The sequence below is a fragment of the Aegilops tauschii genome, chromosome 1, assembly GCF_002575655.3.
Source record: "Aegilops tauschii subsp. strangulata cultivar AL8/78 chromosome 1, Aet v6.0, whole genome shotgun sequence".
Classification (NCBI taxonomy): domain Eukaryota; kingdom Viridiplantae; phylum Streptophyta; class Magnoliopsida; order Poales; family Poaceae; genus Aegilops; species Aegilops tauschii.
In genome coordinates, this window is record NC_053035.3 from 33,591,578 (window position 1) to 33,611,224 (window position 19,647).

The 19,647-nt window shown below is 49.6% G+C and overlaps 31 non-coding genes across 31 annotated transcripts; all 31 read left to right on the forward strand.

Annotated features, from left to right (window-relative positions):
• The first annotated feature begins 184 nt into the window (after window positions 1-184).
• LOC141039390 (5S ribosomal RNA) lies at window positions 185-303 on the forward strand. The gene has a single exon (XR_012200319.1). It is a non-coding gene; the product is annotated as a 5S ribosomal RNA (ribosomal RNA).
• A 301-nt stretch (window positions 304-604) lies between these two features.
• Window positions 605-723, forward strand: LOC141039907 (5S ribosomal RNA). Its single transcript, XR_012200840.1, has one exon. It is a non-coding gene; the product is annotated as a 5S ribosomal RNA (ribosomal RNA).
• Window positions 724-1,024: 301 nt separating this feature from the next.
• On the forward strand, window positions 1,025-1,143 carry LOC141039642 (5S ribosomal RNA). Its single transcript, XR_012200572.1, has one exon. It is a non-coding gene; the product is annotated as a 5S ribosomal RNA (ribosomal RNA).
• Window positions 1,144-1,444: 301 nt separating this feature from the next.
• On the forward strand, window positions 1,445-1,563 carry LOC141039616 (5S ribosomal RNA). The gene has a single exon (XR_012200546.1). It is a non-coding gene; the product is annotated as a 5S ribosomal RNA (ribosomal RNA).
• A 302-nt stretch (window positions 1,564-1,865) lies between these two features.
• LOC141039518 (5S ribosomal RNA) lies at window positions 1,866-1,984 on the forward strand. The gene has a single exon (XR_012200447.1). It is a non-coding gene; the product is annotated as a 5S ribosomal RNA (ribosomal RNA).
• Window positions 1,985-2,287: 303 nt separating this feature from the next.
• Window positions 2,288-2,406, forward strand: LOC141039475 (5S ribosomal RNA). Its single transcript, XR_012200404.1, has one exon. It is a non-coding gene; the product is annotated as a 5S ribosomal RNA (ribosomal RNA).
• A 302-nt stretch (window positions 2,407-2,708) lies between these two features.
• LOC141039735 (5S ribosomal RNA) lies at window positions 2,709-2,826 on the forward strand. Its single transcript, XR_012200665.1, has one exon. It is a non-coding gene; the product is annotated as a 5S ribosomal RNA (ribosomal RNA).
• Window positions 2,827-3,127: 301 nt separating this feature from the next.
• LOC141039413 (5S ribosomal RNA) lies at window positions 3,128-3,246 on the forward strand. Its single transcript, XR_012200342.1, has one exon. It is a non-coding gene; the product is annotated as a 5S ribosomal RNA (ribosomal RNA).
• Window positions 3,247-3,548: 302 nt separating this feature from the next.
• Window positions 3,549-3,667, forward strand: LOC141039859 (5S ribosomal RNA). The gene has a single exon (XR_012200792.1). It is a non-coding gene; the product is annotated as a 5S ribosomal RNA (ribosomal RNA).
• A 301-nt stretch (window positions 3,668-3,968) lies between these two features.
• On the forward strand, window positions 3,969-4,087 carry LOC141040474 (5S ribosomal RNA). Its single transcript, XR_012201377.1, has one exon. It is a non-coding gene; the product is annotated as a 5S ribosomal RNA (ribosomal RNA).
• Window positions 4,088-4,390: 303 nt separating this feature from the next.
• On the forward strand, window positions 4,391-4,509 carry LOC141039897 (5S ribosomal RNA). The gene has a single exon (XR_012200830.1). It is a non-coding gene; the product is annotated as a 5S ribosomal RNA (ribosomal RNA).
• Window positions 4,510-4,808: 299 nt separating this feature from the next.
• On the forward strand, window positions 4,809-4,927 carry LOC141039476 (5S ribosomal RNA). Its single transcript, XR_012200405.1, has one exon. It is a non-coding gene; the product is annotated as a 5S ribosomal RNA (ribosomal RNA).
• A 285-nt stretch (window positions 4,928-5,212) lies between these two features.
• LOC141039621 (5S ribosomal RNA) lies at window positions 5,213-5,331 on the forward strand. Its single transcript, XR_012200551.1, has one exon. It is a non-coding gene; the product is annotated as a 5S ribosomal RNA (ribosomal RNA).
• A 667-nt stretch (window positions 5,332-5,998) lies between these two features.
• Window positions 5,999-6,117, forward strand: LOC141039408 (5S ribosomal RNA). The gene has a single exon (XR_012200337.1). It is a non-coding gene; the product is annotated as a 5S ribosomal RNA (ribosomal RNA).
• A 285-nt stretch (window positions 6,118-6,402) lies between these two features.
• On the forward strand, window positions 6,403-6,521 carry LOC141040076 (5S ribosomal RNA). The gene has a single exon (XR_012201006.1). It is a non-coding gene; the product is annotated as a 5S ribosomal RNA (ribosomal RNA).
• A 302-nt stretch (window positions 6,522-6,823) lies between these two features.
• Window positions 6,824-6,942, forward strand: LOC141039606 (5S ribosomal RNA). Its single transcript, XR_012200536.1, has one exon. It is a non-coding gene; the product is annotated as a 5S ribosomal RNA (ribosomal RNA).
• A 301-nt stretch (window positions 6,943-7,243) lies between these two features.
• LOC141039340 (5S ribosomal RNA) lies at window positions 7,244-7,362 on the forward strand. The gene has a single exon (XR_012200269.1). It is a non-coding gene; the product is annotated as a 5S ribosomal RNA (ribosomal RNA).
• A 301-nt stretch (window positions 7,363-7,663) lies between these two features.
• On the forward strand, window positions 7,664-7,782 carry LOC141040475 (5S ribosomal RNA). Its single transcript, XR_012201378.1, has one exon. It is a non-coding gene; the product is annotated as a 5S ribosomal RNA (ribosomal RNA).
• Window positions 7,783-8,448: 666 nt separating this feature from the next.
• Window positions 8,449-8,567, forward strand: LOC141039500 (5S ribosomal RNA). Its single transcript, XR_012200429.1, has one exon. It is a non-coding gene; the product is annotated as a 5S ribosomal RNA (ribosomal RNA).
• A 285-nt stretch (window positions 8,568-8,852) lies between these two features.
• On the forward strand, window positions 8,853-8,971 carry LOC141039941 (5S ribosomal RNA). The gene has a single exon (XR_012200874.1). It is a non-coding gene; the product is annotated as a 5S ribosomal RNA (ribosomal RNA).
• Window positions 8,972-9,273: 302 nt separating this feature from the next.
• LOC141039411 (5S ribosomal RNA) lies at window positions 9,274-9,392 on the forward strand. Its single transcript, XR_012200340.1, has one exon. It is a non-coding gene; the product is annotated as a 5S ribosomal RNA (ribosomal RNA).
• Window positions 9,393-9,693: 301 nt separating this feature from the next.
• LOC141039341 (5S ribosomal RNA) lies at window positions 9,694-9,812 on the forward strand. Its single transcript, XR_012200270.1, has one exon. It is a non-coding gene; the product is annotated as a 5S ribosomal RNA (ribosomal RNA).
• A 301-nt stretch (window positions 9,813-10,113) lies between these two features.
• LOC141039463 (5S ribosomal RNA) lies at window positions 10,114-10,232 on the forward strand. Its single transcript, XR_012200392.1, has one exon. It is a non-coding gene; the product is annotated as a 5S ribosomal RNA (ribosomal RNA).
• Window positions 10,233-10,533: 301 nt separating this feature from the next.
• LOC141039462 (5S ribosomal RNA) lies at window positions 10,534-10,652 on the forward strand. Its single transcript, XR_012200391.1, has one exon. It is a non-coding gene; the product is annotated as a 5S ribosomal RNA (ribosomal RNA).
• A 302-nt stretch (window positions 10,653-10,954) lies between these two features.
• LOC141039519 (5S ribosomal RNA) lies at window positions 10,955-11,073 on the forward strand. Its single transcript, XR_012200448.1, has one exon. It is a non-coding gene; the product is annotated as a 5S ribosomal RNA (ribosomal RNA).
• Window positions 11,074-11,377: 304 nt separating this feature from the next.
• Window positions 11,378-11,496, forward strand: LOC141039477 (5S ribosomal RNA). Its single transcript, XR_012200406.1, has one exon. It is a non-coding gene; the product is annotated as a 5S ribosomal RNA (ribosomal RNA).
• Window positions 11,497-11,798: 302 nt separating this feature from the next.
• LOC141039874 (5S ribosomal RNA) lies at window positions 11,799-11,916 on the forward strand. The gene has a single exon (XR_012200807.1). It is a non-coding gene; the product is annotated as a 5S ribosomal RNA (ribosomal RNA).
• A 301-nt stretch (window positions 11,917-12,217) lies between these two features.
• On the forward strand, window positions 12,218-12,336 carry LOC141039636 (5S ribosomal RNA). The gene has a single exon (XR_012200566.1). It is a non-coding gene; the product is annotated as a 5S ribosomal RNA (ribosomal RNA).
• A 302-nt stretch (window positions 12,337-12,638) lies between these two features.
• LOC141039997 (5S ribosomal RNA) lies at window positions 12,639-12,757 on the forward strand. Its single transcript, XR_012200930.1, has one exon. It is a non-coding gene; the product is annotated as a 5S ribosomal RNA (ribosomal RNA).
• Window positions 12,758-13,058: 301 nt separating this feature from the next.
• Window positions 13,059-13,176, forward strand: LOC141039736 (5S ribosomal RNA). The gene has a single exon (XR_012200666.1). It is a non-coding gene; the product is annotated as a 5S ribosomal RNA (ribosomal RNA).
• A 301-nt stretch (window positions 13,177-13,477) lies between these two features.
• LOC141039737 (5S ribosomal RNA) lies at window positions 13,478-13,595 on the forward strand. The gene has a single exon (XR_012200667.1). It is a non-coding gene; the product is annotated as a 5S ribosomal RNA (ribosomal RNA).
• Window positions 13,596-19,647: the final 6,052 nt, after the last annotated feature.

A 19,647-nucleotide genomic window follows, 5' to 3' on the forward strand; every position in this document is an offset into this window, starting at 1 on the left:
CGTCTAGCGGCGGCAAGCGTGTTCTGAAAGGGGTCGAAACGATGGTAAATAGGCACTGGTGCGGTTGAACCGTGGTAAAACTCGTCTCCGTAGTTGAGCGAGAGCGGCTAGAGGAATGTGCAATCGTGTGTGTAGTGGATCTGGGAGGGGCAAGCATAAGGGACGAAGACGGGGGTAACATGTCGGATGCGATCATACCAGCACTAAAGCATCGGATCCCATCAGAACTCCGAAGTTAAGCGTGCTTGGGCGAGAGTAGTACTAGGATGGGTGACCTCCTGGGAAGTCCTCGTATTGCATTCTTTTTTATTTTTTTTTGCGCCGCGTGCAAAACAAAACGCACGTGCGCGACATATGTTTAGCACGTTTTATTATTTTGCACGTTTACGGTAAGTTTTAGCTCGCTGCTCATTATTCACGCGTCTAGCGGCGGCAAGCGTGTTTTGAAAGGGGTCGAAACCATGGTAAATAGGCACTGCTGCGGTTGAACCGTGGTAAAACTCGTCTCCGTAGTTGAGCGGGAGCGGCCAAAGGAATGTGCAATCGTGTGTGTAGTGCAGCTGGGAGGGGCAAGCATAAGGGACGAAGACGGGGGTAACATGTCGGATGCGATCATACCCGCACTAAAGCACCGTATCCCATCAGAACTCCGAAGTTAAGCGTGCTTGGGCGAGAGTAGTACTAGGTTGGGTGACCGCCTGGGAAGTCCCCGTGTTGCATTCCCTTTTTAATTTTTTTGCGCCGCGTGCAAAACAAAACGCACGTGCGCGACATATGTTTAGCACGTTTTATTATTTTGCACGTTTACGGTAAGTTTTAGCTCGCTGCTCATCATTCACGCGTCTAGCGGCGGCAAGCGTGTTCTGAAAGGGGTCGAAGCCATGGTAAATAGGCACTGGTGCGGTTGAACCGTGGTAAAACTCGTCTCCGTAGTTGAGCGGGAGCGGCCAAAGGAATGTGTAATCGTGTGTGTAGTGGAGCTGGGAGGGGCAAGCATAAGGGACGAAGACGGGGGTAACATGTCGGATGCGATCATACCAGCACTAAAGCATCGGATCCCATGAGAACTCCGAAGTTAAGCGTGCTTGGGCGAGAGTAGTACTAGGATGGGTGACCTCCTGGGAATTCCCCGTGTTGCATTCCCTTTTTAATTTTTTTTGCGCCGCGTGCAAAACAAAACGCACGAGCGCGACATATGTTTAGCACGTTTTATTATTTTGCACGTTTACGGTAAGTTTTAGCTCGCTGCTCATCATTCACGCGTCTAGCGGCGTAAACCGTGTTCTGAAAGGGGTCGAAACCATGGTAAATAGGCACTGGTGCGCTTGAACCCTGGTAAAACTCGTCTCCGTAGTTGAGCGGGAGCGGCCAGAGGAATGTGCAATCGTGTGTGTAGTGGAGCTGGGAGGGGCAAGCATAAGGGACGAAGACGGGGTAACATGTCGGATGCGATCATGCCAGCACTAAAGCACCGGATCCCATCAGAACTCTGAAGTTAAGCGTGCTTGGGCGAGAGTAGTACTAGGATGGGTGACCTCCTGGGAAGTCCTTGTGTTGCATTCCCTTTTTAATTTTTTTTTCGCCGCGTGCAAAACAAAACGCACGAGCGCGACATATGTTTAGCACGTTTTATTATTTTGCACGTTTACGGTAAGTTTTAGCTCGCTGCTCATCATTCACGCGTCTAGCGGCGGCAACCGTGTTCTGAAAGGGGTCGAAACCATGGTAAATAGGCACTGGTGCGGTTGAACCCTGGTAAAACTCGTCTCCGTAGTTGAGCGGGAGCGGCCAGAGGATTGTGCAATCGTGTGTGTAGTGGATCTGGGAGGGGCAAGCATAAGGGACGAAGACGGGGGTAACATGTCGGATGCGATCATACCAGCACTAAAGCACCAGATCCCATAAGAACTCCGAAGTTAAGCGTGCTTGGGCGAGAGTAGTACTAGGATGGGTGACCTCCTGGGAAGTCCTCGTGTTGCATTCCCTTTTTAATTTTTTTTTGCGCCGCGTGCAAAACAAAACGCACGTGCGCGACATATGTTTAGCACGTTTTATTATTTTCCATGTTTACGGTAAGTTTTAGCTCGCTGCTCATCATTCACGCGTCTAGCGGCGGCAACCGTGTTCTGAAAGGGGTCGAAACCATGGTAAATAGGCACTGGTGCGGTTGAACCGTGGTAAAACACGTCTCCGTAGTTGAGCGGGAGCGGCCAGAGGAATATGCAATCGTGTGTGTAGTGGAGCTGGGAGGGGCAAGCATAAGGGACGAAGACGGGGGTAACATGTCGGAAGCGATCATACCAGCACTAAAGCACCGGATCCCGTCAGAACTCCGAAGCTAAGCGTGCTTGGGCGAGAGTAGTACTAGGATGGGTGACCTCCTGGGAAGTCCTCGTGTTGCATTCCCTTTTTAATTTTTTTTGCGCCGCGTGCAAAACAAAACGCACAAGCGCGACATATGTTTAGCACGTTTTATTATTTTGCACGTTTACGGTAAGTTTTAGCTCGCTGCTCATTATTCACGCGTCTAGCGGCGGCAAGCTTGTTATGAAAGGGGTCGAAACCATGGTAAATAGGCACTGGTGCGGTTGAACCGTGGTAAAACTCGTCTCCGTAGTTGATTGGGAGCGGCCAAAGGAATGTCCAATCGCGTGTGTAGTGGAGCTGGGAGGGGCAAGCATAAGGGACGGAGACGGGGGTAACATGTCGGATGCGATCATACCAGCACTAAAGCACCGGATCCCATCAGAACTCCGAAGTTAAGCGTGCTTGGGCGAGAGTAGTACTAGATGGGTGACCTCCTGCGAAGTCCTCGTGTTGCATTCCCTTTTTAATTTTTTTTGCGCCGCGTGCTAAACAAAACGCACGTGCGCGACATATGTTTAGCACGTTTTATTAATTTGCACGTTTACGGTAAGTTTTAGCTCGCTGCTCATTATTCACGCGTCTAGCGGCGGGAAGCGTGTTCTGAAAGGGGTCGAAACCATGGTAAATAGGCACTGGTGCGGTTGAACCGTGGTAAAACTCGTCTCCGTAGTTGAGCGGGAGCGGCCAGAGGAATGTGCAATCGTGTGTGTAGTGGATCTGGGAGGGCAAACATAAGGGACGAAGACGGGGGTAACATGTCGGATGCGATCATACCAGCACTAAAGCACCGGATCCCATCAGAACTCCGAAGTTAAGCGTGCTTGGGCGAGAGTAGTACTAGGATGGGTGACCTCCTGGGAAGTCCTAGTGTTGCATTCCCTTTTTAATTTTTTTTGCGCCGCGTGCAAAACAAAACGCGCGTGCGCGACATATGTTTAGCACGTTTTATTATTTTGCACGTTTACGGTAAGTTTTAGCTCGCTGCTCATTATTCACGCGTCTAGCGACGGCAAGCGTGTTATGAAATGGGTCGAAACCATGGTAAATAGGCACTGGTGCGGTTGAACCGTGGTAAAACTCGTCTCCGTAGTTGAGTGGGAGCGGCCAGAGGAATGTGCAATCGTGTGTGTAGTGGATCTGGGAGGGGCAAGCATAAGGGACGAAGACGGGGGTAACATGTCGGATGCGATCATACCAGCACTAAAGCACCGGATCCCATCAGAACTCCGAAGTTAAGCGTGCTTGGGGGAGAGTAGTACTAGGATGGGTGACCTCCTGGGAAGTCCTAGTGTTGCATTCCCTTTTTAATTTTTTTTGCGCCGCGTGCAAAACAAATCGCGCGTGCGCGACATATGTTTAGCACGTTTTATTATTTTGCACGTTTACGGTAAGTTTTAGCTCGCTGCTCATTATTCACGCGTCTAGCGGCGGCAAGCGTGTTCTGAAAGGGGTCGAAACCATGGTAAATAGGCACTGGTGCGGTTGAACCGTGGTAAAACTCGTCTCCGTAGTTGAGCGGGAGCGGCCAGAGGAATGTGCAATCGCGTGTGTAGTGGAGCTGGGAGGGCAAGCATAAGGGACGGAGACGGGGGTAACATGTCGGATGCGATCATACCAGCACTAAAGCACCGGATCCCATCAGAACTCCGAAGTTAAGCGTGCTTGGGCGAGAGTAGTACTAGGATGGGTGACCTCCTGGGAAGTCCTTGTGTTGCATTCCGTTTTTAATTTTTTTTTGCGCCGCGTGCAAAGCAAAAGGCACGTGCGCGACATATGTTTAGCACGTTTTATTATTTTGCATGTTTACGGTAAGTTTTAGCTCGCTGCTCATCATTCACGCGTCTAGCGGCGGCAAGCGTGTTCTGAAAGGGGTCGAAACCATGGTAAATAGGCACTGGTGCGGTTGAACCGTGGTAAAACTCGTCTCCGTAGTTGAGCGGGAGCGGCCAGAGGAATGTGCAATCGTGTGTGTAGTGGATCTGGGAGGGACAAGCATAAGGGACGAAGCCGGGGGTAACATGTCGGATGCGATCATACCAGCACTAAAGCACCGGATCCCATCAGAACTAAGAAGTTAAGCGTGCTTGGGCGAGAGTAGTACTAGGATGGGTGACCTCCTGGGAAGTCCTCGTGTTGCATTCCCTTTTTAATTTTTTTGCGCCGCGTGCAAAACAAAACGCGCGTGCGCGACATATGTTTAGCACGTTTTATTATTTTGCACGTTTACGGTAAGTTTTAGCTCGCTGCTCATTATTCACGCGTCTAGCGGCGGCAAGCGTGTTATGAAAGGGGTCGAAACCATGGTAAATAGGCACTGGTGCGGTTGAACCGTGGTAAAACTCGTCTCCGTAGTTGAGCGGGAGGCCAAAGGAATGTGCAATCGTGTGTGTAGTGGAGCTGGGAGGGGCAAGCATAAGGGACGAAGACGGGGGTAACATGTCGGAAGCGATCATACCAGCACTAAAGCACCGGATCCCGTCAGAACTCCGAAGCTAAGCGTGCTTGGGCGAGAGTAGTACTAGGATGGGTGACCTCCTGGGAAGTCCTCGTGTTGCATTCCCTTTTTAATTTTTTTTGCGCCGCGTGCAAAACAAAACGCACGAGCGCGACGTATGTTTAGCACGTTTACGGTAAGTTTTAGCTCGCTGCTCATTATTCACGGGTCTAGCGGCGGCAAGCGTGTTCTGAAAGGGGTCGAAACCATGGTAAATAGACACTAGTGCGGTTGAACCGTGGTAAAACTCGTCTCCGTAGTTGAGCGGGAGCGGCCAAAGGAATGTGCAATCGTGTGTGTAGTGGAGTTGGGAGGGGCAAGCATAAGGGACGAAGACGGGGGTAACATGTTGGATGCGATCATACCAGCACAAAAGCACCGGATCCCATCAGAACGCCGAAGTTAAGCGTGCTTGGGCGAGAGTAGTACTAGGATGGGTGACCTCCTGGGAAGTCCTCGTGTTGCATTCCCTTTTTAAATTTTTTTGCGCCGCGTGCAAAACAAAACGCACGAGCGCGACGTATATTTAGCACGTTTACGGTAAGTTTTAGCTCGCTGCTCATTATTCACGCGTCTAGCGGCGGCAAGCGTCTTCTGAATGGGGTCGAAACCATGGTAAATAGGCACTGGTGCGGTTGAACCGTGGTAAAACTCGTCTCCGTAGTTGAGCGGGAGCGGCCAAAGGAATGTGCAATCGTGTGTGTAGTGCAGCTGGGAGGGGCAAGCATAAGGGACGAAGACGGGGGTAACATGTCGGATGCGATCATACCAACACAAAAGCACCGGATCCCATCAGAACTCCGAAGTTACCTGGGAAGTCCTTGTGTTGCATTCCCTTTTTAATTTTTTTTGCGCCGCGTGCAAAACAAAACGCACGAGCGCGACGTATGTTTAGCACGTTTTATTATTTTGCACGTTTACGGTAAGTTTTAGCTCGCTGCTCATTATTCACGCGTCTAGCGGCGGCAAGCGTGTTCTGAAAGGGGTCGAAACCATGGTAAATAGGCACTGGTGCGGTTGAACCGTGGTAAAACTCGTCTCCGTAGTTGAGCGGGAGCGGCCAAAGGAATGTGCAATCGTGTGTGTAGTGGAGCTGGGAGGGGCAAGCATAAGGGACGAAGACGGGGGTAACATGTTGGATGCAATCATACCAGCACCAAAGCACCGGATCCCATCAGAACTCCGAAGTTAAGCGTGCTTGGGCGAGAGTAGTACTAGGTTGGGTGACCTCCTGGGAAGTCCTCGTGTTGCATTCCCTTTTTAATTTTTTTTGCGCCGCGTGCAAAACAAAACGCACGAGCGCGACGTATATTTAGCACGTTTACGGTAAGTTTTAGCTCGCTGCTCATTATTCACGCGTCTAGCGGCGGCAAGCGTGTTCTGAAAGGGGTCGAAACCATGGTAAATAGGCGCTGGTGCGGTTGAACTGTGGTAAAACTCGTCTCCGTAGTGGAGCGGGAGCGGCCAGAGGAATGTGCAATCGTGTGTGTAGTGGAGCTGGGAGGGGCAAGCATAAGGGACGAAGACGGGGGTAACATGTCGGATGCGATCATACCAGCACTAAAGCACCGGATCCCATCAGACCTCTGAAGTTAAGCGTTCTTGGGCGAGAGTAGTACTAGGATGGGTGACCTACTGGGTAGTCCTTGTGTTGCATTCCCTTTTTAATTTTTTTTGCGCCGCGTGCAGAACAAAACGCACGTGCGCGACATATGTTTACCACGTTTTATTATTTTGCACGTTTACGGTAAGTTTTAGCTCGCTGCTCATCATTCACGCGTCTAGCGGCGGCAAGCGTGTTCTGAAAGGGGTCGAAACGATGGTAAATAGGCACTGGTGCGGTTGAACCGTGGTAAAACTCGTCTCCGTAGTTGAGCGGGAGCGGCTAGAGGAATGTGCAATCGTGTGTGTAGTGGATCTGGGAGGGGCAAGCATAAGGGACGAAGACGGGGGTAACATGTCGGATGCGATCATACCAGCACTAAAGCATCGGATCCCATCAGAACTCCGAAGTTAAGCGTGCTTGGGCGAGAGTAGTACTATGATGGGTGACCTCCTGGGAAGTCCTCGTGTTGCATACTTTTTTAATTTTTTTTGCGCCGCGTGCAAAACAAAACGCACGTGCGCGACATATGTTTAGCACGTTTTATTATTTTGCACGTTTACGGTAAGTTTTAGCTCGCTGCTCATTATTCACGCGTCTAGCGGCGGCAAGCGTGTTTTGAAAGGGGTCGAAACCATGGTAAATAGGCACTGCTGCGGTTGAACCGTGGTAAAACTCGTCTCTGTAGTTGAGCGGGAGCGGCCAAAGGAATGTGCAATCGTGTGTGTAGTGCAGCTGGGAGGGGCAAGCATAAGGGACGAAGACGGGGGTAACATGTCGGATGCGATCATACCAGCACTAAAGCACCGGATCCCATCAGAACTCCGAAGTTAAGCGTGCTTGGGCGAGAGTAGTACTAGGTTGGGTGACCGCCTGGGAAGTCCCCGTGTTGCATTCCCTTTTTAATTTTTTTGCGCCGCGTGCAAAACAAAACGCACGTGCGCGACATATGTTTAGCACGTTTTATTATTTTGCACGTTTACGGTAAGTTTTAGCTCGCTGCTCATCATTCACGCGTCTAGCGGCGGCAGGCGTGTTCTGAAAGGGGTCGAAACCATGGTAAATAGGCACTGGTGCGGTTGAACCGTGGTAAAACTCGTCTCCGTAGCTGAGCGGGAGCGGCCAAAGGAATGTGCAATCGTGTGTGTAGTGGAGCTGGGAGGGGCAAGCATAAGGGACGAAGACGGGGGTAACATGTCGGATGCGATCATACCAGCACTAAAGCACCGGATCCCATCAGAACTCCGAAGTTAAGCGTGCTTGGGCGAGAGTAGTACTAGGATGGGTGACCTCCTGGGAAGTCCTTGTGTTGCATTCCCTTTTTAAATTTTTTTGCGCCGCGTGCAAAACAAAACGCACGAGCGCGACGTATATTTAGCACGTTTACGGTAAGTTTTAGCTCGCTGCTCATTATTCACGCGTCTAGCGGCGGCAAGCGTCTTCTGAAAGGGGTCGAAACCATGGTAAATAGGCACTGGTGCGGTTGAACCGTGGTAAAACTCGTCTCCGTAGTTGAGCGGGAGCGGCCAAAGGATTGTGCAATCTTGTGTGTAGTGCAGCTGGGAGGGGCAAGCATAAGGGACGAAGACGGGGTAACATGTCGGATGCGCTCATACCAGCACAAAAGCACCGGATCCCATCAGAACTCTGAAGTTTACTGGGAAGTCCTTGTGTTGCATTCCCTTTTTAATTTTTTTTGCGCCGCGTGCAAAACAAAACGCACGAGCGCGACGTATGTTTAGCACGATTTATTATTTTGCACGTTTACGGTAAGTTTTAGCTCGCTGCTCATTATTCACGCGTCTAGCGGCGGCAAGCGTGTTCTGAAAGGGGTCGAAACCATGGTAAATAGGCACTGGTGCGGTTGAACCGTGGTAAAACTCGTCTCCGTAGTTGAGCGGGAGCGGCCAAAGGAATGTGCAATCGTGTGTGTAGTGGAGCTGGGAGGGGCAAGCATAAGGGACGAAGACGGGGGTAACATGTTGGATGCCATCATACCAGCACTAAAGCACCGGATCCCATCAGAACTCCGAAGTTAAGCGTGCTTGGGCGAGAGTAGTACTAGGATGGGTGACCTCCTGGGAAGTCCTCGTGTTGCATTCCCTTTTTAATTTTTTTTGCGCCGCGTGCAAAACAAAACGCACGAGCGCGACGTATATTTAGCACGTTTACGGTAAGTTTTAGCTCGCTGCTCATTATTCACGCGTCTAGCGGCGGCAAGCGTGTTCTGAAAGGGGTCGAAACCATGGTAAATAGGCGCTGGTGCGGTTGAACCGTGGTAAAACTCGTCTCCGTAGTGGAGCGGGAGCGGCCAGAGGAATGTGCAATCGTGTGTGTAGTGGAGCTGGGAGGGGCAAGCATAAGGGACGAAGACGGGGGTAACATGTCGGATGCGATTATACCAGCACTAAAGCATCGGATCCCATCAGACCTCTGAAGTTAAGCGTGCTTGGGCGAGAGTAGTACTAGGATGGGTGACCTCCTGGGAAGTCCTTGTGTTGCATTCCCTTTTTAATTTTTTTTGCGCCGCGTGCAGAACAAAACGCACGTGCGCGACATATGTTTAGCACGTTTTATTATTTTGCACGTTTACGGTAAGTTTTAGCTCGCTACTCATCATTCACGCGTATAGCGGCGGCAAGCGTGTTCTGAAAGGGGTCGAAACGATGGTAAATAGGCACTGGTGCGGTTGAACCGTGGTAAAACTCGTCTCCGTAGTTGAGCGAGAGCGGCTAGAGGAATGTGCAATCGTGTGTGTAGTGGATCTGGGAGGGGCAACCATAAGGGACGAAGACGGGGGTAACATGTCGGATGCGATCATACCAGCACTAAAGCATCGGATCCCATCAGAACTCCGAAGTTAAGCGTGCTTGGGCGAGAGTAGTACTAGGATGGGTGACCTCCTGGGAAGTCCTCGTGTTGCATTCTTTTTTAATTTTTTTTGCGCCGCGTGCAAAACAAAACGCACGTGCGCGACATATGTTTAGCACGTTTTATTATTTTGCACGTTTACGGTAAGTTTTAGCTCGCTGCTCATTATTCACGCGTCTAGCGGCGGCAAGCGTGTTTTGAAAGGGGTCGAAACCATGGTAAATAGGCACTGCTGCGGTTGAACCGTGGTAAAACTCGTCTCCGTAGTTGAGCGGGAGCGGCCAAAGGAATGTGCAATCGTGTGTGTAGTGCAGCTGGGAGGGGCAAGCATAAGGGACGAAGACGGGGGTAACATGTCGGATGCGATCATACCAGCACTAAAGCACCGGATCCCATCAGAACTCCGAAGTTAAGCGTGCTTGGGCGAGAGTAGTACTAGGTTGGGTGACCGCCTGGGAAGTCCCCGTGTTGCATTCCCTTTTTAATTTTTTTGCGCCGCGTGCAAAACAAAACGCACGTGCGCGACATATGTTTAGCACGTTTTATTATTTTGCACGTTTACGGTAAGTTTTAGCTCGCTGCTCATCATTCACGCGTCTAGCGGCGGCAAGCGTGTTCTGAAAGGGGTCGAAACCATGGTAAATAGGCACTGGTGCGGTTGAACCGTGGTAAAACTCGTCTCCGTAGTTGATTGGGAGCGGCCAAAGGAATGTGTAATCGTGTGTGTAGTGGAGCTGGGAGGGGCAAGCATAAGGGACGAAGACGGGGGTAACATGTCGGATGCGATCATACCAGCACTAAAGCATCGGATCCCATCAGAACTCCGAAGTTAAGCGTGCTTGGGCGAGAGTAGTACTAGGATGGGTGACCTCCTGGGAATTCCCCGTGTTGCATTCCCTTTTTAATTTTTTTTGCGCCGCGTGCAAAACAAAACGCACGAGCGCGACATATGTTTCGCACGTTTTATTATTTTGCACGTTTACGGTAAGTTTTAGCTCGCTGCTCATCATTCACGCGTCTAGCGGCGTAAACCGTGTTCTGAAAGGGGTCGAAACCATGGTAAATAGGCACTGGTGCGGTTGAACCCTGGTAAAACTCGTCTCCGTAGTTGAGCGGGGGCGGCCAGAGGAATGTGCAATCGTGTGTGTAGTGGAGCTGGGAGGGGCAAGCATAAGGGACGAAGACGGGGTAACATGTCGGATGCGATCATACCAGCACTAAAGCACCGGATCCCATCAGAACTCTGAAGTTAAGCGTGCTTGGGCGAGAGTAGTACTAGGATGGGTGACCTCCTGGGAAGTCCTTGTGTTGCATTCCCTTTTTAATTTTTTTTGCGCCGCGTGCAAAACAAAACGCACGAGCGCGACATATGTTTAGCACGTTTTATTATTTTGCACGTTTACGGTAAGTTTTAGCTCGCTGCTCATCATTCACGCGTCTAGCGGCGGCAACCGTGTTCTGAAAGGGGTCGAAACCATGGTAAATAGGCACTGGTGCGGTTGAACCCTGGTAAAACTCGTCTCCGTAGTTGAGCGGGAGCGGCCAGAGGATTGTGCAATCGTGTGTGTAGTGGATCTGGGAGGGGCAAGCATAAGGGACGAAGACGGGGGTAACATGTCGGATGCGATCATACCAGCACTAAAGCACCAGATCCCATAAGAACTCCGAAGTTAAGCGTGCTTGGGCGAGAGTAGTACTAGGATGGGTGACCTCCTGGGAAGTCCTCGTGTTGCATTCCCTTTTTAATTTTTTTTTTGCGCCGCGTGCAAAACAAAACGCACGTGCGCGACATATGTTTAGCACGTTTTATTATTTTCCACGTTTACGGTAAGTTTTAGCTCGCTGCTCATCATTCACGCGTCTAGCGGCGGCAACCGTGTTCTGAAAGGGGTCGAAACCATGGTAAATAGGCACTGGTGCGGTTGAACCGTGGTAAAACACGTCTCCGTAGTTGAGCGGGAGCGGCCAGAGGAATGTGCAATCGTGTGTGTAGTGGAGCTGGGAGGGGCAAGCATAAGGGACGAAGACGGGGGTAACATGTCGGAAGCGATCATACCAGCACTAAAGCACCGGATCCCGTCAGAACTCCGAAGCTAAGCGTGCTTGGGCGAGAGTAGTACTAGGATGGGTGACCTCCTGGGAAGTCCTCGTGTTGCATTCCCTTTTTAATTTTTTTTGCGCCGCGTGCAAAACAAAACGCACGAGCGCGACATATGTTTAGCACGTTTTATTATTTTGCACGTTTACGGTAAGTTTTAGCTCGCTGCTCATTATTCACGCGTCTAGCGGCGGCAAGCGTGTTATGAAAGGGGTCGAAACCATGGTAAATAGGCACTGGTGCGGTTGAACCGTGGTAAAACTCGTCTCCGTAGTTGATTGGGAGCGGCCAAAGGAATGTCCAATCGCGTGTGTAGTGGAGCTGGGAGGGGCAAGCATAAGGGACGGAGACGGGGGTAACATGTCGGATGCGATCATACCAGCACTAAAGCACCGGATCCCATCAGAACTCCGAAGTTAAGCGTGCTTGGGCGAGAGTTGTACTAGATGGGTGACCTCCTGCGAAGTCCTCGTGTTGCATTCCCTTTTAAATTTTTTTTGCGCCGCGTGCTAAACAAAACGCACGTGCGCGACATATGTTTAGCACGTTTTATTAACTTGCACGTTTACGGTAAGTTTTAGCTCGCTGCTCATTATTCACGTGTCTAGCGGCGGGAAGCGTGTTCTGAGAGGGGTCGAAACCATGGTAAATAGGCACTGGTGCGGTTGAACCGTGGTAAAACTCGTCTCCGTAGTTGAGCGGGAGCGGCCAGAGGAATGTGCAATCGTGTGTGTAGTGGATCTGGGAGGGCAAACATAAGGGACGAAGACGGGGGTAACATGTCGGATGCGATCATACCAGCACTAAAGCATCGGATCCCATCAGAACTCCGAAGTTAAGCGTGCTTGGGCGAGAGTAGTACTAGGATGGGTGACCTCCTGGGAAGTCCTAGTGTTGCATTCCCTTTTTAATTTTTTTTGCGCCGCGTGCAAAACAAAACGCGCGTGCGCGACATATGTTTAGCACGTTTTATTATTTTGCACGTTTACGGTAAGTTTTTGCTCGCTGCTCATTATTCACGCGTCTAGCGACGGCAAGCGTGTTATGAAAGGGGTCGAAACCATGGTAAATAGGCACTGGTGCGGTTGAACCGTGGTAAAACTCGTCTCCGTAGTTGAGGGGGAGCGGCCAGAGGAATGTGCAATCGTGTGTGTAGTGGATCTGGGAGGGGCAAGCATAAGGGACGAAGACGGGGGTAACATGTCGGATGCGATCATACCAGCACTAAAGCACCGGATCCCATCAGAACTCCGAAGTTAAGCGTGCTTGGGGGAGAGTAGTACTAGGATGGATGACCTCCTGGGAAGTCCTAGTGTTGCATTCCCTTTTTAATTTTTTTTGCGCCGCGTGCAAAACAAAACGCGCGTGCGCGACATATGTTTAGCACGTTTTATTATTTTGCACGTTTACGGTAAGTTTTAGCTCGCTGCTCATTATTCACGCGTCTAGCGGCGGCAAGCGTGTTCTGAAAGGGGTCGAAACCATGGTAAATAGGCACTGGTGCGGTTGAACCGTGGTAAAACTCGTCTCCGTAGTTGAGCGGGAGCGGCCAGAGGAATGTGCAATCGCGTGTGTAGTGGAGCTGGGAGGGCAAGCATAAGGGACGGAGACGGGGGTAACATGTCGGATGCGATCATACCAGCACTAAAGCACCGGATCCCATCAGAACTCCGAAGTTAAGCGTGCTTGGGCGAGAGTAGTACTAGATGGGTGACCTCCTGCGAAGTCCTCGTGTTGCATTCCCTTTTTATTTATTTTTGCGCCGCGTGCAAAAAAAACGCGCGTGCGCGACATATGTTTAGCACGTTTTATTATTTTGCACGTTTACGGTAAGTTTTAGCTCGCTGCTCATTATTCACGCGTCTAGCGGCGGCAAGCGTGTTCTGAAAGGGGTCGAAACCATGGTAAATAGGCACTGGTGCGGTTGAACCGTGGTAAAACTCGTCTCCGTAGTTGAGCGGGAGCGGCCAGAGGAATGTGTAATCGTGTGTGTAGTGGAGCTGGGAGGGGCAAGCATAAGGGACGAAGACGGGGGTAACATGTCGGATGCGATCATACCAGCACTAAAGCACCGGATCCCATCAGAACTCCGAAGTTAAGCGTGCTTGGGCGAGAGTAGTACTAGATGGGTGACCTCCTGCGAAGTCCTCGTGTTGCATTCCCTTTTTAATTTTTTTTGCGCCGCGTGCAAAACAAAACGCACGTGCGCGACATATTTTTAGCACGTTTTATTATTTTGCACGTTTACGGTAAGTTTTAGCTCGCTGCTCATTATTCACGCGTCTAGCGGCGGCAAGCGTGTTCTGAAAGGGGTCGAATGTTGGGAATCGTAGCATAATTTAAAATTTTCCTACGCTCACCAAGATGCATCTATGGAGTCTACTAGCAACGAGGGGAAAGGAGTGGATCTACATACCCTTGTAGATCGCGAGCGGAAGCGTTCCAATGAACGTGGATGACGGAGTCGTACTCGCCGTGATCCAAATCACCGATGACCGAGTGCCGAACGGACGGCACCTCCGTGTTCAACACACGTACGGTGCAGCAACGTCTCCTCCTTCTTGATCCAGCAAGGGGGAAGGAGAGGTTGATGGAGATCCAACAGCACGACGGCGTGGTGGTGGATGTAGCGGGTCTCCGGCAGGGCTTCGCCGAGCTTCTGCGAGAGAGAGAGAGGTGTTGCAGGGGAGGAGGGAGGCGCCCAAGGCTTAGATGTTGCTGCCCTCCCTTCCCCCCACTATATATAGGGCCAAGGGAGAGGGGGGGGCGCAGCCTTGCCCCTTCCTTCAAGGAAGGGTGCGGCCAGGGGGGAGTCCTTCCCCCCCAAGGCACCTCGGAGGTGCCTTCCCCCTTTAGGACTCTCCCTTCTTTCTTATCTCTTGCGCATGGGCCTCTTGGGGCTGGTGCCCTTGGCCCATATAGGCCAAGGCGCACCCCTTACAGCCCATGTGGCCCCCCGGGGCTGGTGGACCCCCTTGGTGGACCCCCGGACCCCTTTCGGCACTCCCGGTACAATACCGATAAAGCGCGAAACTTTTCCGGCGACCAAAATAAGACTTCCCATATATAAATATTTACCTCCGGACCATTCCGGAACCTCTCGTGACGTCCGGGATCTCATCCGGGACTCCGAACAACTTTCGGGTTTCCGCATACATATATCTCTACAACCCTAGCGTCACCGGACCTTAAGTGTGTAGACCCTACGGGTTCGGGAGACATGCAGACATGACCGAGACGCCTCTCCGGTCAATAACCAACAGCGGGATCTGGATACCCATGTTGGCTCCCACATGTTCCACGATGATATCATCGGATGAACCACGGTGTCGAGGATTCAATCAATCCGTATGCAATTCCCTTTGTCAATCGGTATGTTACTTGCCCGAGATTCGATCGTCGGTATCCCAATACCTTGTTCAATCTCGTTACCGGCAAGTCTCTTTGCTCGTACCGCAATGCATGATCCCGTGACTAACGCCTTAGTCATATTGAGCTCATTATGATGATGCATTACCGAGTGGGCCCAGAGATACCTCTCCGTCACACGGAGTGACAAATCCCAGTCTCGATCCGTGCCAACCCAACAGACACTTTCGGAGATACCCGTAATGCACCTTTATAGTCACCCAGTTACGTTGTGACGTTTGGCACACCCAAAGCACTCCTACGGTATCCGGGAGTTGCACGATCTCATGGTCCAAGGAAAAGATACTTGACATTGGAAAAGCTCTAGCAAACGAAACTACACGATCTTTTATGCTATGCTTAGGATTGGGTCTTGTCCATCACATCATTCTCCTAATGATGTGATCCCGTTATCAATGACATCCAATGTCCATAGTCAGGAAACCATGACTATCTGTTGATCAACGAGCTAGTCAACTAGAGGCTTACTAGGGACAGGTTGTGGTCTATGTATTCACACATGTATCACGATTTCCGGACAATACAATTATAGCATGAATAATAGACAATTACCATGAACAAAGAAATATAATAATAACCATTTATTATTGCCTCTAGGGCATATTTCCAACAGTCTCCCACTTGCACTAGAGTCAATAATCTAGTTACATTGTGATGAATCGAACACCCATTGCGTCCTGGTGTTGATCATGTTTTTCCCTAGGGAGAGGTTTCGTCAACGGATCTGCTACATTCAGGTCCGTGTGCACTTTACAAATATCTATGTCTCCATTTTGAACACTTTCACGAATGGAGTTGATGCGACGCTTGATATGTCTGGTCTTCCTGTGAAACCTGGGCTCCTTCGCAAGGGCAATAGCTCCAGTGTTGTCACAAAAGAGAGTCATTGGGCCCGACGCATTGGGAATCACCCCTAGGTCGGTAATGAACTCCTTCATCCAGACTGCTTCCTGTGCTACCTCCGAGGCTGCCATGTACTCCGCTTCACATGTAGATCCCGCCACGACGCTTTGCTTGCAACTGCACCAGCTTACTGCTCCTCTATTCAATATATACACGTATCCGGTCTGTGACTTCGAGTCATCCAGATCTGTGTCGAAGCTAGCGTCGACGTAACCCTTTACGACGAGCTCTTCGTCACCTCCATAAACGAGAAACATATCCTTAGTCCTCTTCAGGTACTTCAGGATATTCTTGACCGCTGTCCAGTGTTCCTTGCCGGGATTACTTTGGTACCTTCCTACCAAACTTACGGCAAGGTTTACATCAGGTCTGGTACACAGCATGGCATACATAATAGACCCTATGGCCGAGGCATAGGGGATGACACTCATCTGTTCTATATCTTCTGCCGTGGTCGGGCATTGAGCCGTGCTCAATTGCACACCTTGCAATACAGGCAAGAACCCCTTCTTGGACTGATCCATACTGAACTTCTTCAATATCTTGTCAAGGTATGTACTCTGTGAAAGACCAATGAGGCGTCTTGATCTATCTCTATAGATTTTGATGCCTAATATATAAGCAGCTTCTCCAAGGTCCCTCATTGAAAAACACTTATTCAAATAGGCCTTTATACTTTCCAATAATTCTACATCATTTCCCATCAATAATATGTCATCCACATATAATATGAGAAATGCTACAGAGCTCCCACTCACTTTCTTGTAAACACAGGCTTCTCCATAAGTCTGTGTAAACCCAAACGCTTTGACCATCTCATCAAAGCGAATGTTCCAACTCCGAGATGCTTGCACCAGCCCATAGATTGAGCGTTGGAGCTTGCATACTTTGTTAGCATTCTTAGGATCGACAAAACCTTCCGGCTGCATCATATACAACTCTTCCTTAAGGAAGCCGTTAAGGAATGCCGTTTTGACGTCCATCTGCCATATCTCATAATCATAGTATGCGGCAATTGCTAACATGATTCGGACGGACTTCAGCTTCGCTACGGGTGAGAAAGTCTCATCGTAGTCAACCCCTTGAACTTGTCGATAACCCTTAGCGACAAGTCGAGCTTTGTAGATGGTCACATTACCATCTGCGCCCGTCTTCTTCTTAAAGATCCATTTGTTTTCTATGGCTCGCCGCTCATCGGGCAAGTCAGTCAAAGTCCATACTTTGTTTTCATACATGGATTCTATCTCGGATTTCATGGCTTCTAGCCATTTGTCGGAATCCGGGCCCGCCATCGCTTCTTCATAGTTCGAAGGTTCACCGTTGTCTAACAACATGATTTCAAGGACAGGGTTGCCGTACCACTCTGGTGCGGAACGTGTCCTTGTGGACCTACGAAGTTCAGTGGCAACTTGATCCGAAGCTTCATGATCATCATCATTAACTTCCTCCCCCGTCGGTGTAGGCACCACAGGAACATTTTCCTGCGCTGCGCTATTTTCCGACTCGGAAGGGGTGACTATCACCTCATCAAGTTCCACTTTCCTCCCACTCAATTCTTTCGAGAGAAACTCCTTCTCTAGAAAGGACCCGTTCTTGGCAACGAAGATCTTGCCTTCGGATCTGAGGTAGAAGGTGTACCCAATAGTTTCCTTAGGGTATCCTATGAAGACGCATTTTTCCGATTTGGGTTCGAGCTTTTCAGGTTGAAGTTTCTTGACATAAGCATCGCATCCCCAAACTTTTAGAAACGACAGCTTAGGTTTCTTCCCAAACCATAATTCATACGGTGTTGTCTCAACGGATTTAGACGGTGCCCTATTTAAAGTGAATGCGGCAGTCTCTAAAGCATAACCCCAAAATGAGAGCGGTAAATCGGTAAGAGACATCATAGATCGCACCATATCCAATAGAGTGCGATTATGACGTTCGGACACACCATTTCTCTGAGGTGTTCCAGGCGGCGTGAGTTGTGAAACTATTCCACATTTCCTTAAGTGTGTACCAAATTCGTGACTTAAATATTCTCCACCACGATCTGATCGTAAGAATTTTATTTTCCTGTCACGTTGATTCTCAACCTCACTCTGAAATTCCTTGAACTTTTCAAAGGTTTCAGACTTGTGTTTTATTAGGTAGACATACCCATATCTACTTAAATCATCAGTGAGAGTGAGAACATAACGATATCCTCCGCGAGCCTCAACACTCATTGGACCACACACATCGGTATGTATGATTTCCAATAAGTTGGTTGCTCGCTCCATTGTTCCGGAGAACGGAGTCTTGGTCATCTTACCCATGAGGCATGGTTCGCACGTGTCAAATGATTCGTAATCAAGAGACTCCAAAAGTCCATCTGCATGGAGCTTCTTCATGCGCTTGACACCAATGTGACCAAGGCGGCAGTGCCACAAGTATGTGGGACTATCGTTATCAACTTTACATCTTTTGGTAATCACACTATGAACATGTGTAACATCACGTTCGAGATTTATCAAAAATAAACCATTGACCAGCGGGGCATGACCATAAAACATATCTCTCAAATAAATAGAACAACCATTATTCTCAGATTTAAATGAGTAGCCATCTCGAATTAAACGAGATCCAGATACAATGTTCATGCTCAAAGCTGGCACTAAATAACAATTATTGAGGTTTAAAACTAATCCCGTGGGTAGATGCAGAGGTAGCGTGCCGACGGCGATCACATCGACCTTGGAACCATTCCCGACGCGCATCGTCACCTCGTCCTTTGCCAGTCTCCGTTTATTCCGTAGTTCCTGTTTTGAGTTACAAATATGAGCAACCGCACCGGTATCAAATACCCAGGAGCTACTACGAGTACTGGTAAGGTACACATCAATTACTTGTATATCACATATACCTTGGGTGTTGTCGGCCTTCTTCTTGTCCGCTAAATATTTGGGGCAGTTCCGCTTCCAGTGACCACTTCCCTTGCAGTAAAAGCACTCAGTCTCGGGCTTGGGTCCATTCTTTGACTTCTTCCCGGTAACTGGCTTACCGGGCGCGGCAACTCCCTTGCCGTCCTTCTTGAAGTTCTTCTTACCCTTGCCCTTCTTGAACTTAGTGGTTTTATTCACCATCAACACTTGATGTTCTTTTCTGATCTCTACCTCAGCTGATTTCAGCATTGAATATACCTCGGGAATGGTCTTTTCCATCCCCTGCATATTGTAGTTCATCACAAAGCTCTTGTAGCTTGGTGGAAGCGACTGGAGGATTCTGTCAATGACCGCGTCATCCGGGAGATTAACTCCCAGCTGAGACAAGCGGTTGTGCAACCCATACATTCTGAGTATGTGCTCACTAACAGAACTGTTCTCCTCCATTTTACAGCTGAAGAACTTGTCGGAGACATCATATCTCTCGACCCGGGCATGAGCTTGAAAAACCAGTTTCAGCTCCTCGAACATCTCATATGCTCCATGTTTCTCAAAACGCTTTTGGAGACCCGGTTCTAAGCTGTAAAGCATGCCGCACTGAACGAGGGAGTAATCATCAGCACGCTGCTGCCAAGCGTTCATAATGTCTTGGTTCTCAGGGATTGGTGCTTCACCTAGCGGTGCTTCTAAGACATAATCTTTCTTGGCTGCTATGAGGATGATCCTCAGGTTCCGGACCCAGTCCGTATAGTTGCTGCCATCATCTTTCAGCTTGGTTTTCTCTAGGAACGCGTTGAAATTGAGGACAACGTGGGCCATTTGATCTACAATACATAGTGTAAAGATTTTAGACTAAGTTCATGATAATTAAGTTCATATAATCAAATTATTTAATGAACTCCCACTCAGATAGACATCCCTCTCGTCATCTAAGTGAAACATGATCCGAGTTCAACTAGGCCGTGTCCGATCATCA